This window comes from Bos javanicus, chromosome 12 (genome assembly GCF_032452875.1).
Source record: "Bos javanicus breed banteng chromosome 12, ARS-OSU_banteng_1.0, whole genome shotgun sequence".
In the NCBI taxonomy this organism is placed as follows: domain Eukaryota; kingdom Metazoa; phylum Chordata; class Mammalia; order Artiodactyla; family Bovidae; genus Bos; species Bos javanicus.
The window spans coordinates 22,168,693-22,185,363 of NC_083879.1; the positions used below are offsets into that span (position 1 = coordinate 22,168,693).

General features: G+C 44.4%; 1 long non-coding RNA gene across 4 annotated transcripts in view; it reads left to right on the forward strand.

The window, feature by feature from the left end:
- Window positions 1-16,671, forward strand: part of LOC133258286 (uncharacterized) — a 388,335-nt gene that overhangs the window by 102,833 nt on the left and 268,831 nt on the right. The gene's annotated exons all lie outside the window — the stretch shown is intronic.

Below are 16,671 nucleotides of genomic sequence, written 5' to 3' on the forward strand. Positions count from 1 at the left end.
GGGACCTGGAGAAGTAGAAAGCTCTGTGTAATGGTCCCTGGTGGGGTCGCCTGGGGCTGCTGACTGCTCTTGCTTAGTGAAAGGCGTTTCAAATGCACAATGCATGATTGTAGCCCCTAGGAATACAGCATTTTCGAGCAGCTATGTACAGGATGCCAGCTGTAAAGCATTGCCGTGTTCATACGAGCACTCAGGACATGTGAAGAGAAGTGACTATATTATTGCTGGAATACTTCTCTATTGAGGAGAACCTTGCCGTTCCCCTACGGAGCCTCTGGAAGAAATTAGGGTCATTTTTAAGAGGCCTGCGTGAACACAGTGGAGCATTCATGCCTTTTATTTTATTCCTGACGCATTTACAATTGGAAAGTTTTATTATTCTGAAATTATTAAGTAGTTTGGGGGGAATGATTATTTATTTTTAAATTTATTTTTGAGAGCTCCTTTCCTTATTTCTTTTCATGTTTAAAAAATGTATTCTCTCAGAAGCCAATTTTTTTTTTTTTTGGTGCAAGTGTGTGTGTCTAAAAAACCTTGGCCTGAGCATGAGAGGCTGACCTTTAACTTCAGAAGAGGAGGAAGTGCGGTTCGGGGCAGCTGGGGAGGGCGAGAGGGAGGGCAGAATGAGTCAGAGGCTTTGCAACGCCCTCCCACCCCGCCCTCCACCCCCAGGCAAGAGCCAAGCGCGTCCATCCAATGCTCAATCGGAAAAAGGAATCCCGTAGAAGCGACCACTGTGGTGATGACAGCGTGAGTGGTTCCTCTTTTGAAGTCTTAACGCTCCCAGAGCTGTGGGAGCAACAGTCAGCCGTGAGGAACTGGGTGTTTTCTCTCCGGGACAAAGGAGAAGGGCCGTGACAGCGAAGAAGCATTGGCCTTAGGAGCTGAGCAGGGCGACCCTAAGAGGTCGAGGAATGGAAGGCGTTTCAAGGTGGGCCGTGGGTCACAGTGACCTGGAACCGTGACTTCAGCTGTAGGCAACTGCCTCTCCAGAAGAAGTGGGGGCGCTGTGTTATCGTCTGAGAACCGTGGTGTCCTGTCTAAGTAGACAGGCCGTGTCCACTCGGCAGCCTGCAGTGGGCACGCTCTACCGGGGCACCAGGGCCTTGTCCACGCGTCACCTCCTGCATGAAATGGTTCCTGTCCAGCTTGAAACCGATGTGTGAGCCCCCTGCTCCCACAATTCTGAACTCCCAAGTCACATAGCCACTGTCTTTCCTTTTTGACCCCATAACAGTGATTTTTGTGGACAGTTCCCTCGTCCTCTGCAATGGAAAGCCAGCAAATGAGGAGTAATTATGTGTAAGCCAGGTTCTAGGCACACAGATGGAGAAAGGGAGAGAGAGAGAAGGAAAAAGACAAGGAGAGAGAAATCTTCCTTTAGGGTCTTAAAAAATATTTGGATTCTTTCCCCTAAATGCCACTAAAACTCTTCCCACCTGGGTCACAAACGATCTCCTAACCATCAGTTCCAGCAAACACTGCCTACCGCCTTCAATGATCTGGAAGAATCAACCTTGTATTTGGAGATCTTCTCTAGTGCTCCCAGGATACCACTCTGCCTTGGCTCCCCTGTCCCCTCTCACCTACATCTTGGGGTCCACTGTTCTTTACCTCTGTCTCATGAATGAGGCTGCTGTTTCTCAGAGTTCCACTTTTTTGGTCTTCTTCTCACTCCTCCATTTTTTTTTTTTCCCTCAGCAATTTCATCTTATTCCAGAGCATGTAATCCTACATTTTATTAGGCTTCTCAGGTATGCTGATTCCCAAGCTGTTTTGAGAATCTCTGGACTTCCTAATCCCTCTGGTTCTTAGCTTCCCCATCTATAACATAGGGACAGTCATGGTACTTGCCTCACTGGACTGTCATCAGCATGAAGTGGGTTCATATATGTAAAGCACTTAAGCGGTGCCATGCTCATAGTCAGGTGTTGGAGAGTCCCTTGGACTGCAAGGAGATCCAATCAGTCCATCCTAAAGGAGATCAGTCCTGTGTGTTCATTGGAAGGACTGATATTGAAGCTGAAACTCCAATCCTTTGGCCACCTGATGCAAAGAGCTGACTCATTTGAAAAGACCCTGATGCTAGGAAAGATTGAAGGCAGGAGGAGAAGGGGATAACAGAAGATGAGATGGTCGGATGGCATCACCGACTCAATGGACATGAGTTTTGGTGAACTCCGGGAGTTGGTGATGGACAGGGAGGCCTTGCATGCTGCAGTCCATGGGGTCTCAAAGAATCGGACACGACTGAGCGACTGAACTGAACTGAACATGTCAGTTGTTTAGTTCAGGACCCAAAAGAGATCGGCAGAAAACAAAAGCCTCAGGAATATGTCCTTTTAGGACTTAGAGGAGGAATAGAAATCAATGCAAGCAGAAGAAACAATAGGAGAGATAGATAGTAGGGAAATATGGGGAAGTTCTCTATCATGGAAAAGAGGAGACCAGAGAGACCAGGGGCTGCGGACGAGCTGAAACAAATGCGGTCTCAGGAAAAACTGTTGACTTTGAGGATTAAGAAGCCATCGGAGGGCATGTTTATAGAAGGACGGTTAGAAAAACCAGATTCCTTCTTTAAAGCTCGGGGCCCAAGAATATATGAAGTTCATTTATACAGCATCCAGCAAAACTTCTGGTGCATTACAGGCTATAAATAAATGCACTTTGATGCATTTTATAAATTGAAAGTACTTTGGGGATTACTTGACTGTGTCTAAAGAAATTGGGTCATTTACTGATCTTCAAAACTGTGTGGAGGATGGAGCTACTTAATCTACAATGAGAGGAAGAGGATATTGGGGTGGTGGGGATTGTATATGGGGCAAACATCTTGGCCTACTTGATTGAATTGTCATCCACCGATGAAGGAGTTACGCCCATCTCGATTCAGGGACGTGTATGTGCCTCAAGTTGCCCTTTGATTTGTAGATGCTGCTGCTACAGTCTAGTCTCGTTTGCTCCATGCTCAGTCCTAGCCCTTGCCTGCAACAATAATTTTGTCTTCGGCATTCTGTGTTGGTCTCTATGTGCCCCAACTGTGGTAATGCTTTTCTGTAGTTCAATGTCCTGAGAGTTATGCATGAAAGTCCTTCAAAATATTTCTCCACTTTATGGTTACCTGCCTGTTTTGGGAAAATGGGGGGATGGGATATTGGAGGAAGAAGGAGAAATCAAACTTAAAGAATGCCCACTATTTTATTCTTTAATTAAAAAAAAATTTTTTTTGGCCACACTGTGAGGGGCAGGTTATCACTAGACTGCCAGGGAAGTCCCAAATGTCCATTATTTATAAAACTCATTTCAGTTCAGTTCAGCAACTATTTATTGGGCATCTCTAGTTGCCAGGCCTCTCACATGCTGTATCATTCTTCCAAAAACTTTCTGAGAAGTTGTCATCCTGCCGATTTACAGATAAGCTGTTCTGTATTCACTCATTGCCCTGCAGGTGATTTCTAGAACTTTATGATGGGTAGGGCTTTCTTTTTCTTTTTTAGCATCACATATGTCTGATTCAGAGTTGACCTACGAATAACAAAGTTCTCCAAGGCTCTGGATGTAACATCCTCTGTGAGCCCTAGAGCTATAACTACATCTGGGATTTAGACATCATCTAGAGACCAAACCAAAAGCAGGACCATCTCCTTGTGGATCTGGCTTCCAGTCAAGGGCTCCAGTTGTTTCTATACCTGGTTTCTTGATGTAGGAATATAGGACTTGGAACACTGGCTCACACTGTCACCCGTTTTGCATTCATTCATTCAACAAAAATGTGATAAACTCTCACTCTGCTGAACACCGGGATTGCAGAATTAAATAATCTTTTGTCCTTGCCCTCAAGGAGTTTGTTCATTGCAGAGCAAGCCGAAGATCAGAAAGTAGGTCATTCTCAGCCAAGTCAACGTCAGTGATCAAATGCCTAGCACTACTTTGTTGTGTAAGCTGTGGTTTCTGTGCAATTATGTTCTGTGGTTATCCTTATAATATTTCCTCCGTTTATTTCATATGACATCACCTCCCATGAGGTGTAAGTGCCTTGAGAGCTGGGACTCTGTCTCATATGACTTTGTATCTGCACCGACTGGCACAGTCTCTGGCATATAATCTGTGTTCATCGGATGCTCGTTGAATTGATTGATGAGGTATAAGGACTTTTTGTCCTGTATATCAAACATGAGGCTCTAAAACTGACTTAGTAAATTTAGAACATGCTACAATTCAGATTTTCTAAATGTTAGTCTTATAAAATAATTTTCTCATTTCATTTTTGACCTTTAGTGTACAGAGTTGAATTTAGTATACTTCTTGAGTCGTGTTTCACAAAATCATCATTCTGTGCAAGGCCCCTCTTTGTTCTATTTTGTTTTTTCCCTCTGACTTTTCTCATTTCCTGTGCCTGCCCCCTGACACCTACTCTGGCTTGTTGTTTGAGTCCTTAGATATGCATGTATTAATATTTTTGATGAGTAAATAGTGTCTAGATTATGCATGTGTGGTACTTAATTCCCAGCATTTAGAGATTTTCTATTATTGATTAAAGAATGTACATGGTAAGATTTCAGTCCTTTCAGGTTTACTAAGGCTTGTTTTTTGAACTAGCATATTTTGCTAAATTTCCCATGTATATTTCAAGAGTATGTATTCTGCAGCTGTTGGATTCAGTGTTTAATATTTCTCAATTAGGTCAAGTTTATTAATTGTGTCATTCATATTTTGATTATTTTTATTGATTTTGTCTGCTTGAAGAAATGTGTTACAATCTACAATGACTATGAAATTCTATTTTTTTTTGTTTTTGTTTTTTTTTGTTTCCTTTTGCTTTATATATTTTGAGACTATGATGTTACGTGCTTAGAAATTCAGAATTGCTGTATCTTCTTAGGAGGTGGAAGCTTTTATGATCATGAAATAACTCTATTTCTCTAAGTGCTTCTAAATCTATATTCTCTAATATTGATGTAGCTACATTAGTTTTCTTGGGGTTAGTGTTTGCATAGTATGTATTTTTCATCATTTTACTCTTAACACTTCTATTTCTATATATTTAAAGTGAGTCTTTTGTAAGCAGCCTGTAATTGGGCTTTGTTTTGATTTCTCAGTATTTCAATTGAAGTGTTTAGTCATCTTGCATTTAATATAATTACAATATACTTGAGATAAGAAATATCATCTTCCCATTTACTTTCAGTGTGTTTTACCTTTTCTGTGTTTCTTATCTCTCCTTGTTTGCCTTCTCTTTCATAGAAGTTCTTTTTAAAGAAAATATTCCTTTCTTCTGTTAGCTTATACATGCTTTTACTAATATCAACGCTTACTCTGGAGATAGCAACATTCTTGACTATGTAAAATCTAACCTAAGTTCATATTGTTACCATTCCCTAGATGCAATAAACCTCAGAACATTTTAACTCCCATTAACCCCACTTTCAACTTACTTACTATTTGTCATGTATTTTAATTTTATATGTATTTTAAATCCCACAAGACCATTACATAATGTTGTCACTATTTATTTAGATAGTTATGTTTGTTATGGTTTATGTAAATTGTGTTTATAGATTTACCATTTGTGCTGCTTTTTATTCTTCCCTGAATTTCTAAACTTTTACCTAGGATCATTTTCCTTTGGTCTAAAGAGAAGATTTTAGTATTCTCATTAGATTTGATGTGCTGCTAATATTCTCAGTTTTTGTTTGAAAATATGTTTACTTAAAGCTTTACTTTTGAGGGATTTTTGCTGAATATAGAATTCTAGATTGGGAGTTCTTTTCTTTCAATAACTTTGAAGATACTATTTCAAAGTCTTCAGGATTCCATTGTCTTCTGGATTCCATTGTTTCTACTGAGAAGTATTGTGTCAACAGTTTATTCTCTTCCTCTGGCTGCTTTTAAGATATGTCTTTGGTTTTTAAGTAGTTTCACTATGTGGAAAGATGTAATTTTCTTTGGTATTTGTTTCTGGTATTTATAGTACTTACTGAGAGTTTACCTTGATATCTTGTGCCACTTCTGGGGAATTCTCAGCTATTCTCATCTTCCCTGGGATTCTATCTACATTTAGGTCATTTTCTTGTACAGGTTTCCTATGCATCTATACTTCTTTACATTCTTCTCTATTTTCTTCCTTTTGCCCTTTCTTGCTTCAGTTTGGATATTTTCTTCTAATATCATCTAGTCCACAAATTCTCTTTTGAGATAATTTCAGTTATTGAACTTTTCATTTCATTTGATTCTTTTAAAAATAAAGCTTCCAAGTTTCTGGCTGAGCTCTTGGCCCACATTCTCTCTCTCTCTCTTTTAAGCTCTGAAAACATACTAAGCATAGTTATTCTAAAGTCAGTGCTTGATAACTCCATTATCTGAATTTCCTCTTGTCCAGTTTCTATTTTTCAGTTTAGTTCATTGGCAAGCCCTTGATGTAGGCAGGGCTGGCCTGAGAGAGGCTGTTTCTGTCTAGATGAGAATTCTGTGTTCTTCATTTGCACTTAATGTCCTGGTCCAGATGCAGACAGGAAGTTGGTGAGCTTCCCAGAGGAGCCCCGACTCTGTCAGATTTAACAGTGCCTAAGAAGCACTAGGAACAGGAATTTAAAAATTCTTATTAAGTGCTGTAGTTGGTGAGTAAAGCTGCAAGATATATATAGAATCAAGAGTGAAGTGATTTTAAGAAAGTCTTTTATCTGTCCTTCATATCCTGTTTTAGGTCTATAATAATAACAATGACAGCTAACATTTATAAGAACTGAATTTGTACCAGACAATGTGCACTATCTCTTCAAGGCACACAAAAGTCATGAGCTGGTCACAGTTATTAATCCTATTAGATGTACATCCAAGAATTAGTCCAAGACTGACTTGTCCTGGGGTCACACGGAAGCAAGTGGCCAAGTTAATCTGACTGCCTCGGGATACCTGTGCTGAACAGCTATCCGAATTGTGGCTTAGATTTCAGGCCCTTTTGTTTTGAAGAGTAAACTTTTAGTATTCTGTGTGAGAAGACGTGCTCTTGTACCTTTTCTGAGCTGCTTACTTAATGGGCCTTTATTAGCATGAGCATCTGGTTCTTGAGGGATTTAGTGTTACAAAAGCAGCGAAGGTAATGGAGAGGGAGAGACATTTAACAGGCTTCCTTTCTTCTGCTGCCACTGTTGGCATTCTGCTCCTGGGCCTCCTCATTTTCCCTTGGCAATGAGCTCGAATACATCAGTGGGGACGGACTCCGCCAAAGTGCAGCTACCCCAGGTCAGTGGGTAAGTGGCCAGACCTTGGTGGCCGTGGGGGGCAGACGGAGACACAGGTGACCTTCAGAAACTCAGCTGCGTGACTGGCTTCTCTGAGCACCCCCAGTGTGACCAAAAATGCAAGTTTCACGTAGATTTTCTTTTGCCCTTTTGGTGTTTGGTATTTTCCTCATCTGGGTCTGATGATCCCAGGCTGGTGTTTTCTCTGCACTTTGCTGATTCACGCTATTTCTTTCTGAAGTAGCTGAAGCAGTGTTTCCAGCCTGGCGCCTTTCCCATTTCTCTTAAGCCAGGTATGTTTATAGAAAAGTGGAATCATGTGCTTCTTATTCCTATTAGATTTACCTTCGTGGACTCCCAGGATATCTCGAGGAAGCTGGCGGGACCATTCCATGCATTTTCTCTTTGAACTGAGAAGTTATATTTAGTCCAAATGAGATGGCACAGTTGCTGGAGGCAGAATGGGGCTGAATGAGTGAGTTGGGATATTGAGAAGTTTATTCTGTAAAGCTGGCCCTAAACCTGAAGTGACCCCTTCTGACCCCTGGCACTTACTTGGGAACGTTTGAAGGACGCTCCTTTCAGGGCCTAAACCCAGGCATGAGAACAGAGGAAAAGAGAAAATAAACCCCAATTTTATCACCTACCACCTGGAACTCAGAAAAACTTTGACTCCAGTTTGGGATGAAGTCAGAATGGATTCTTTTGCTCATATCTGCACAACCTTCGCCTTTCAAAGCAGAGAGGGGGAAAAAGTCCATTTGTATCTTTTTTTTTTTAGATTCTGCAAATAAACATTGTCATGTGATATCTGTCTCTCTCTGTCTGACTTACTTCACTTATGATAATGTCCAGGTTCATTCCTGTTGCTGCAAATGGTGGTAATGAGGGGGTGGGGGGCTGGGGGAAGTCAGGGGGAGGGAGAGTGGGAGTCTGGGATATACAGGTACACACTGGTATATTTAAAATAAAGAATGAACAAGGGCCTACTGTATAGCACAGGGAACTTTATTCAATAGTCTGTAACAACCTAAATGGGAAAATAATTTGAAAAAGAGTAGATCCATGTATATGTATAACTGAATCACTTTGTTGATTGTACACCTGAAACTAACACAGCATTGCTGATCAAGTGGCTAACGTGGTGGTGGTGTTTTTGTTTAGTCACTAAGTCATGTCAGTCTCTTTTGCGACACCGTGGGCTATAGCCTGTCAGGCTCCTCTGTCCCTGGGATTCTCCAGGGGAGAATACTGGAATGGGTTGCCATTTCCTTCTCCAGCGGATCTTCCTGTACTGGGGATCAAACCCATGTCTCTTGCATTTGCAGGTGGATTCTTTACCACTGAGCCACCTGGGAAACTCAATACTCCAATATGAAGTTTTTAAAACATGAAAAAAACAAAGAAGAGAAAAGATAAAAGAGCCTTAGTGAGGTGATGTCATCTTGATTCCCTTTGCAACTGAAAATCTCAGTCTTTTTTCATGAACCAGGTGCCAACCTATCAAAAACTCTAGAAGCGGCATGGTGACATCACCTCTCAGTTACAGGGGTGAAGTTAAGGGAGACTCTGTTCATACCATTTCTCCTGATAGGTTTTCAAGTCACACACACCACTTGGGGTAATAAAGATAAGGCTTGAGTTCTTCCAGGCTGTTTTCTCGAAGTCATTGACTTTCAGGTTGTGCTGGCTGAGCCTTGCCTGCAGGCCAAGCTTGGCTGATTGTCTTGCTGGCTCACAAAAGACAGAAAGTAGGTGTCTTGGTGGGAGCAGGGGACAGCCATCGTCTCCCAGAGTGTGAGTGCCGGGGATGTGAATAGAAGTGGTTTTCTGTGGAATCCTTATGCTTGGGTTTTTTGCTTTTATTCTTTGGTTTCCATGGGAAGTCTTTTCAGAACACTAAGATAGCAGGGCCTTTACAAGCCCAGGAGAGGAGCGTGGACAAGGCATCAGCAAAGGCTGGAGAATTTACAAAGCAAGTTTGTGGACAGTACTTCACTGGGTCCTCACAAAGGCCCTGTGATGAAGGTAAGGATTGTTATTCCCATTTTGCAGAAGAGAAAACTGAGGCCCAAGGAGGGTAAGTGGCTTACTCCTGGCAACACAGTGAGAATGTCATTCATCAAGGGGAGTCAGGCTTTCCCACAGGGGCTTTCCCAGGGCGCTTGACATCCCTTAGGCTCAGGGCCATCATATCAGGATCAGCAGCGGCCCTTACTGGGCAGATCTAATTGTGCAACTGTGATTAGGTGAATTCTCAAGCAGGGTACCTGCAGAGGGCATTTGGGAATGTGTGGGGGCTTTTTAGTTCCAGTCACTTGGGGTGGAGGGAGCCACTGATATGTAGAGACAGGAGCCAAGGCTGTCAAATGTCCTACCACATGCAGGACCATCCTGCAAAATGAAGACTGTGCCCACAGTTGCAATAGCATCCCTCTTGAGAAACACAGAAGAGCATCTTTTTCTTCTTTTTAGAAAAATACTTATGGAATTTCAGCCATAAAAAAAGAGTGAAATAATGCCATTTGCAGCAACATGGATGGGCCTCAGTTCAGTTCAGTTCAGTTCAGTCGCTCAGTCGTGTCTGACTCTTTGCGACCCCATGAATCGCAGCACGCCAGGCCTCCCTGTCCATCACCAACTCCCGGAGTTCACTCAGACTCACGTCCATCGAGTCAGTGATGCCATCCAGCCATCTCATCCTCTGTCGTCCCCTTCTCCTCCTGCCCCCAATCCCTCCCAGCATCAGAGTCTTTTCCAAGGAGTCAACTCTTCACATGAGGTGACCAAAGTACTGGAGTTTCAGCTTCAGCATCATTCCCTCCAAAGAAATCCCAGGGCTGATCTTCAGAATGGACTGGTTAGATCTCCTTGCAGTCCAAGGGACTCTCAAGAGTCTTCTCCAACACCACAGTTCAAAAGCACCAAATCTTTGGCGCTCAGCCTTCTTCACAGTCCAACTCTCACATCCATACATGACCACAGGAAAAACCATAGCCTTGACTAGACGGACCTTTGTTGGCAAAGTAATGTCTCTGCTTTTGAATATGCTATCTAGGTTGGTCATAACACCTAGAGATTGTCATACTGAGTGAAGTAAGTCAGACTGAGAAAGTGAAACAGACTTACAGAGAACGAACTTATGGTTGCAGGGGAAAGGATGGGGGGATGGACACGCTGCTATACTTAAAATGGATAATCAACAAGGACCTATTGCAGAGCACAGGGAACTCTGCGCAGTGTTCTGTGTCAGCCTGGACGGGAGGGGAGTTGGGGGAGAGTGGCTGCATGTACATGTGTGGCTGGATCACTTCGCTGTGCACCTAAAAGTATCACAACGTTATTAATCAGCTCTACTCCAATATAAAATAAAAACTTAAAATATACATATGGAGTTTATACATATGATTCTATTTGAGATGAGGTTTCCCCTGCTGAAAGGAACCTTTGAAAATGGCTGGGCTGGCTGTCCTCTAGGGCACCTCTGGCTCAAATCGCCCACTACTCTCTGCATCCTCGTTTCTGGAATTCCTGAGTACCATGCAGAGGGGCGGTGGGCTGCTCTTGCTGGTCTAAAATCCCCAGGTGGAACCATTTCAGCCTTTCCAGCCAAATACCGCAAAATGTTTGAGTGGCTTGAGCCTTGTGCAAAGGGATTGACCCTCGCTGAACTGAACTGCTCAGGTCAGGAACCCTAGGTCCTCCCCACCCACGAGAAGGAATCAAGCTGTCTAAAATTGTGAGATCCAGTCGCCCGCCAGGTTAGAGACGAAGGTGCCAGCACTCCTTGCTACCCTGCAGAGAAGACCTGGATCCCAGCATCCTCCATGGCCTTGGGAGCCGCTGTTTCGTGCAGCATCAGATTTTCCCCGCTGAAAGTGTCAAAGTTGGGGGTGGCAGCAAGAGGGTGTCATAGGCACCCGTCTGTCACAGCCAGAAGCTGGTGAGAGCTGAGCTGTGACAGTTTTTTTTTTTTTTTTTCCACAAACCCCCAAGAGCGCTGCTGGCAGCATTTCAAGCCTTCTCTGATCGTCCTGGCTGCAGGGTTTCCTTACATCTGCCTCCCCACAGGAACTGGGGGCTGCTGGAGAAGCCTGGCATTCTCTTAGCAACTCCTGTTCCCACTCAGTGACAGAAAGAGGCTTCAGTGTGGATAAGGGTGGAAAGAGAAAGCTCTTCGGCGCTGCGTCAGAATCCTATCAGACGTCATAGGCCCTACAGTAATGCTGGGCTCACAAGAGCCCTGAGGGTGGGCATGGTTATTCCTGCGTTACAGATGGGGAAACTGAGTCTTGAAATGAAGACTTAAATCATCAAGACCACATAGCTTCAAGGCAGGACAACTAGATTACTCACTGAGGTCTTTACTCATTGATTTGTGGATTATTCTTTGCTCTCTAGTGCCCCAGGAGGGCAGATATTTTCATTTGTCCTGGCCCGACATGTTGTTAGATGCTGGATAAATATTTGATGCACGAAAGAATGAATGAAGACGGTGAATGGGTCTCACTGATGAGCAATGTAAAAGCCATAAGGAGGAGTTTTAATCTAAGGGACAGTAGCCACAGTCGGATTCTGGAAAAAGAAATAACTCCCTAGCTCTGATGTACATGGGCAGACACTGTGCTGGGTGCTTTCTATAGATACGTTTATCTCTGTGGATCCTCCCTACTGCCATTGTCGTCATGTTTTACAGATGAAGAAAGCGAGACATGAAGAAGTTAAGGGTTGTGTCCAAGTGCAGGGGCTTTGGATTGACACCTAGATCAGTCTGAGCCTCGGTGAGGACTCTTGATGTCTGTAGGATGTGTTGGGGAAGGAAGTTAGAGACTGGAAGCTGGTGGAAAAGCAGAGAAGGGGTGTGTGAGATGAAGGAGGTGACATGTGACGCTGTGGAACACTCTTACGCCATCCACTGTCACCCCACCACTGAGCCATCCCGTCTCCCTGTGATCAGGCCACAGATCTGGGGAGGACCATGTGGGCTTATTGCCAGTCACTGGAAAGGAGGTTGGGGCCAGTCTAGGAGTGGCTGGAGGACAACTCTGCTGGGGGGGAAAAAACGTGTTCAGGACTTTTTAAAAATGTGATTTTAATCAGATTAGCAGCGTCGTCTGTTGTAATCGCAAACAAACCTGTACTTGTTTATGGTTCCAGCTTATTCTCAAGGTCCTTGCTGGCAGCCCTCAGATCTGAGGGATCCGTCTGGTCAATCTTAGGGAGCTCTTTGAGGGACAAAGACGTTGTCGACTGGAAAGAGAGAACTCTTAGGAACCCAGAGAAACATGGGCTGACATCCTGATTCTGCAGACGTCACCCTTCTGAGTCCGAATCTTGAGGGCTCTGATGATTAACCCCTTTCTCCCAGGGTGCTGTAAGGGTTAAAGGAGATGATTTATACAAAGCATCTAGTGTCTTACTTGGCACCAAGGAGGTACTACCTGGATGTTCGTGTCCTCGACTTTTTGTCTTTTTTTTTTTTTTGAGTTATTTGTAGACTGGTCAGCAGGAAGGTAGGAACATGTGGAGGACAAGAGCTGGAAGTAGATGGACACCTAGGAAACACTGAGAAATAGGGCTATAGGTGACCCTCACTCGTGCCACTTGGTTATACAAGCACACACTTAAAACCGGTACATGATGATAAAACGGTTTATAGGATGCTATTTCTCCAAGGAATTCAAAGCACCTTTACGCATGTGATCTCCACAGTCCCAGCAGACTCCCTCAGCAGGTGCTGTCATGTCCGTTTTCAAGAGGGGACAGGAATCCTGGAAGCACCAAAGACCCATCTGGTCCTCATATTTACTCCGCTCTGCACTCAGCCCTGTCTTGAGGGCCACCCACCCAGCAAGGGCTGGCAGGAAAGTGGTAATGCCTTCAGAGTGCCCTCGTGTACCCAAATCCTCGTCATCTTAAGCACCTTAATAAAGCCATGCTTTCTTATGGGGAAAGTAGAGCTTTCCAGGAAAGTTTTCTTCAGGTTATTGGAAATTACTGGAACAGCAACTTCGTCTTATTAGCCTTCTCTGATAAAGCCTATGAGGGGATTTGTTTCATTCCAGAGATTTAGGGGGCAAGTTGAGACATGACCGGTCAGTGTTAGCAGTTTTTGACTAATCTGCAGAATCAAAATTATCTTGAACCATTGATTTTTTTCTTTTCCCACTTCTTTTTTTTTTCTTTCCATTTTCTGGGGGCAGATTGTTGATCCGGGACCATTAAAAAGGGACAGCTCTTGGGAGTGAGTTTGATTACGAAGAGGCACAGAGTTCAGAGCACAGACTTTTTCCAAACTGCAACTTTAGGTAGACTTCGTGTGCTAAGTGATAAAGATGACTATCGGTTTGTCTTAACATTGACCCTAACTGTAGACAAATCCATCAGGAGGCCTCAGTATATCTTCTACTCAGGCTGTTGGATGAGGATCAGCCCTGTGTGCGGAGGTGTGTTTGGCTTGACTTCATCAGCCTATGTCCTAAAAACCAGAGGTGACAACCATAGGAAGTGGATACTGATATGTGATTCCTATTGCATTGGACCGGCCACACTTCCTGCAGCCATTCAAGTCCTTCACCCTAAACTGAAATGTTCAGCAAGCAGTTAAATAATCAATCATATCATGGAGTTTTAAATTCATTCCCTCAAAAAGCATTCCAATATCAGGTGCTGAAGATTTCCCAGGTGACTTAGTGACAAAGAATCCGCCTGCCAATGCAGGAGACACGGGTTGGATCCCTGGGTCAGGAAGATCTCCTGGAGGAGGGCATGGCCACCCACTCCAGTATTCTTGCCTGGGAAATCCCATGGACAGAGTAGCCTGGTGGGCTACAGTCCACGGGGGTCACAAAAAAGTTGGACACGACTTAGCGACTAAAAGACAAGAACAACAACCAGGCACTGTAAGAGATGCACATGGTATAAGGATGAGGGCAGCACAGAGCAGATTCGCAGATTCGCAGATTTTCTCTTAGTCCTCAGAGCAATCTTAATGTGGATAAACATACATTGCTCCCACTTTGTAGGCGAGGTGACTGAAGCTCTGGGAGATGACTAACATTCACTCAAAATCTCACATAGAGGCAACAGACAGAAACCAAACTCATGTCTTCTGAAAACCAATCATTCTAACAACTAATGTTATTTAACATTTGCTATGTGCAGAGTTGCTTTATATGTACGGTATTGCTTCTAACTCTTTAAAACAATCCTAGGAAGCAGGTGCTCTTTTTATGATGCCCAATTCACAGAAAAAAATCCTATTTGCTCAAACAGAGGCACAGAAAGTTAAGTGACTTATCAGAGGAAGGAAGAGATGGAGCCAGGATCACACCCAGCCAGCCTGGCTGAGTCTTTGCTCACAGTCCACTCTGCTGCCAGTTACAGAGGGGACCCCGTAGCCCTCTGTGAGTGGGGGGTGCCTTTGAGTTTCCTCTTGGGAGGAATGAATTGGATGTTACGTTCTGAGTCTCTCCGTTCCAGCATTTAATGGGAATCTGACACGTTCCAGGGGCACTTTTGGCCTGTCCACAGAAGTGGTCCTTTTCAGGCTGTGATCAGTGGCTAGGCTGTGGGAGACAGCTGACCCCGAGAGGGAGGGGTGTGAACTGGTTTGGTCAGAACTGCCTGGCCCAATGGAAGCCTCATGCTGTAGACTCAGTTTTCTTATGAATATTCAGTCCCAAGGGCTCTCCCCACACTGGGACTGTCCGCTCTGCCCGGAGCCCCTGCCGGCTCCTGATGACCTTGAGCATAGGCTATTTAGGGGTTTGGAGAAGCCCTTTCTGGAAGAACAACTTTGGGGATTTCTCTTGTGTGTGATCCTGTAGGGAGGCCCCCAGGGGAGGTTGCTGCTGGCTAGGGGAGGACGAGAGAGGGCAGGTGGGCATATGGGTGAGGGATGTCTGTGTCCCTCTCTGAGTGAGTAACTCAGTTTACTTAATGATGCCACAATTAGGCCATTTTTTTTTCTGGTTTTATTCAAAGAAAGATATTATTTTGGGGGCTTGGGGAAAAGGCAGGAAGATGCAGAGGGCTTATTTATCTGAAGCTAAAGGAGAAGCTTTAATGTTTTGAATTTATTAGACCCAGGCTATAGGATTGATGGGGTTTCCCTGGTGGCTCAGGTGGTAAAGAATCCGCCTGCAATGTGGGAAACCTGGGTTCAATCCCTGGGTTGGGAAGATCCCCTGGAGAAGGGAAAGGCTACCCACTCCAGTATTCTGGCCTGGAGAATTCCATTGACTGTACAGTCCATGCAGTTGCAAAGGGTCGGACACGACTGAGCAACTGTTACCCCACATGTTGATTTGCCTTGGCCAAGATAATCAAGCACTGCAGACTGGGAGGCTTAGCCAGCAGAACCGTAGTTTCTCCTAATTCTGGAGGCTAGGATTCCAAGAGCAAGCTGTTGATGGGGTGGTTTCTCCTGAGACCTTTCTCCTTGATGTGCAGACAGCTGTCTTCTCCCTGCATTTTTAAACGGCCTTCCCTCTCTTTGTATTTATGTTCAATTTTTCTCTTTTTAAAAGGACATCAGTATTATTGGATTAAGACTTGCCCTTACAACCTCATTTTACCTTAATTTCTACTTTTTAGGCTTTAAAAAGAAAATGACATCTTACTGTGCTCTGATGTTAGTATTTTGGGTACAGTTTCTCTTCTGTTCACCCAACTTTCTATAATGTAGTTATATCTTTAACCACCCCCCCACCCCCCCACCAATTACTTCCTTAAAGGCCCTACCCGTCAATATAGGCACATTGTGAGGTCCTGGGGATTAGGAATTCAATAGGTGAATTTGGGGGGAATACGATTCAGCCCAGAGCTGTCCCTGGTGGTTCTGATGGTAAAGAACCCACCAGCCAATGCAGGAGATGTGGATTAGATGTGGATTCGATCCCTGGGTTGGGAAGATCCCCTGGAGGAGGACATGGGAACCCACTCCAGTATTCTTGCCTGGGAAATCCCATGGACAGAGGAACCTGGAGGGCTACAGTCTGTGGGGTTGCACAGAGTTGGATGTGCGACTAAAGAACAACAATTCAGCCCAGAGCAATAGTGGAGCAGCGGGTTTCCCTGCCAAGGAGCAGCTTTAGTTTCTCTGAGTCCTAATGAAATGAGAGAATGACAGGCAGTGGGCATGGCTGACTGACAGGTGGGGAGGTCAGCTCAAACCCCTTCCCAGCTCTGGCCACCTGAACAGAGGCTGCCCAGCTAAGACTTCAGAATCGATGGCCGGATCCAAATCGTCCTTGGCTTCTCTGATGTATACTGCTGGGTGCCACCTGCCTTCATCCTGCCCCAGAGCCAAGTGTGACAGTGGGCACGGGGCTGGCCCTGGGAGCTGGTGCTGAGACCATGGAGCCCCACTCCCGTCTCCACACTGAGGCTGGTGCAGGGCTGGGCCAACGCAGCCTTTGTTTAGGCT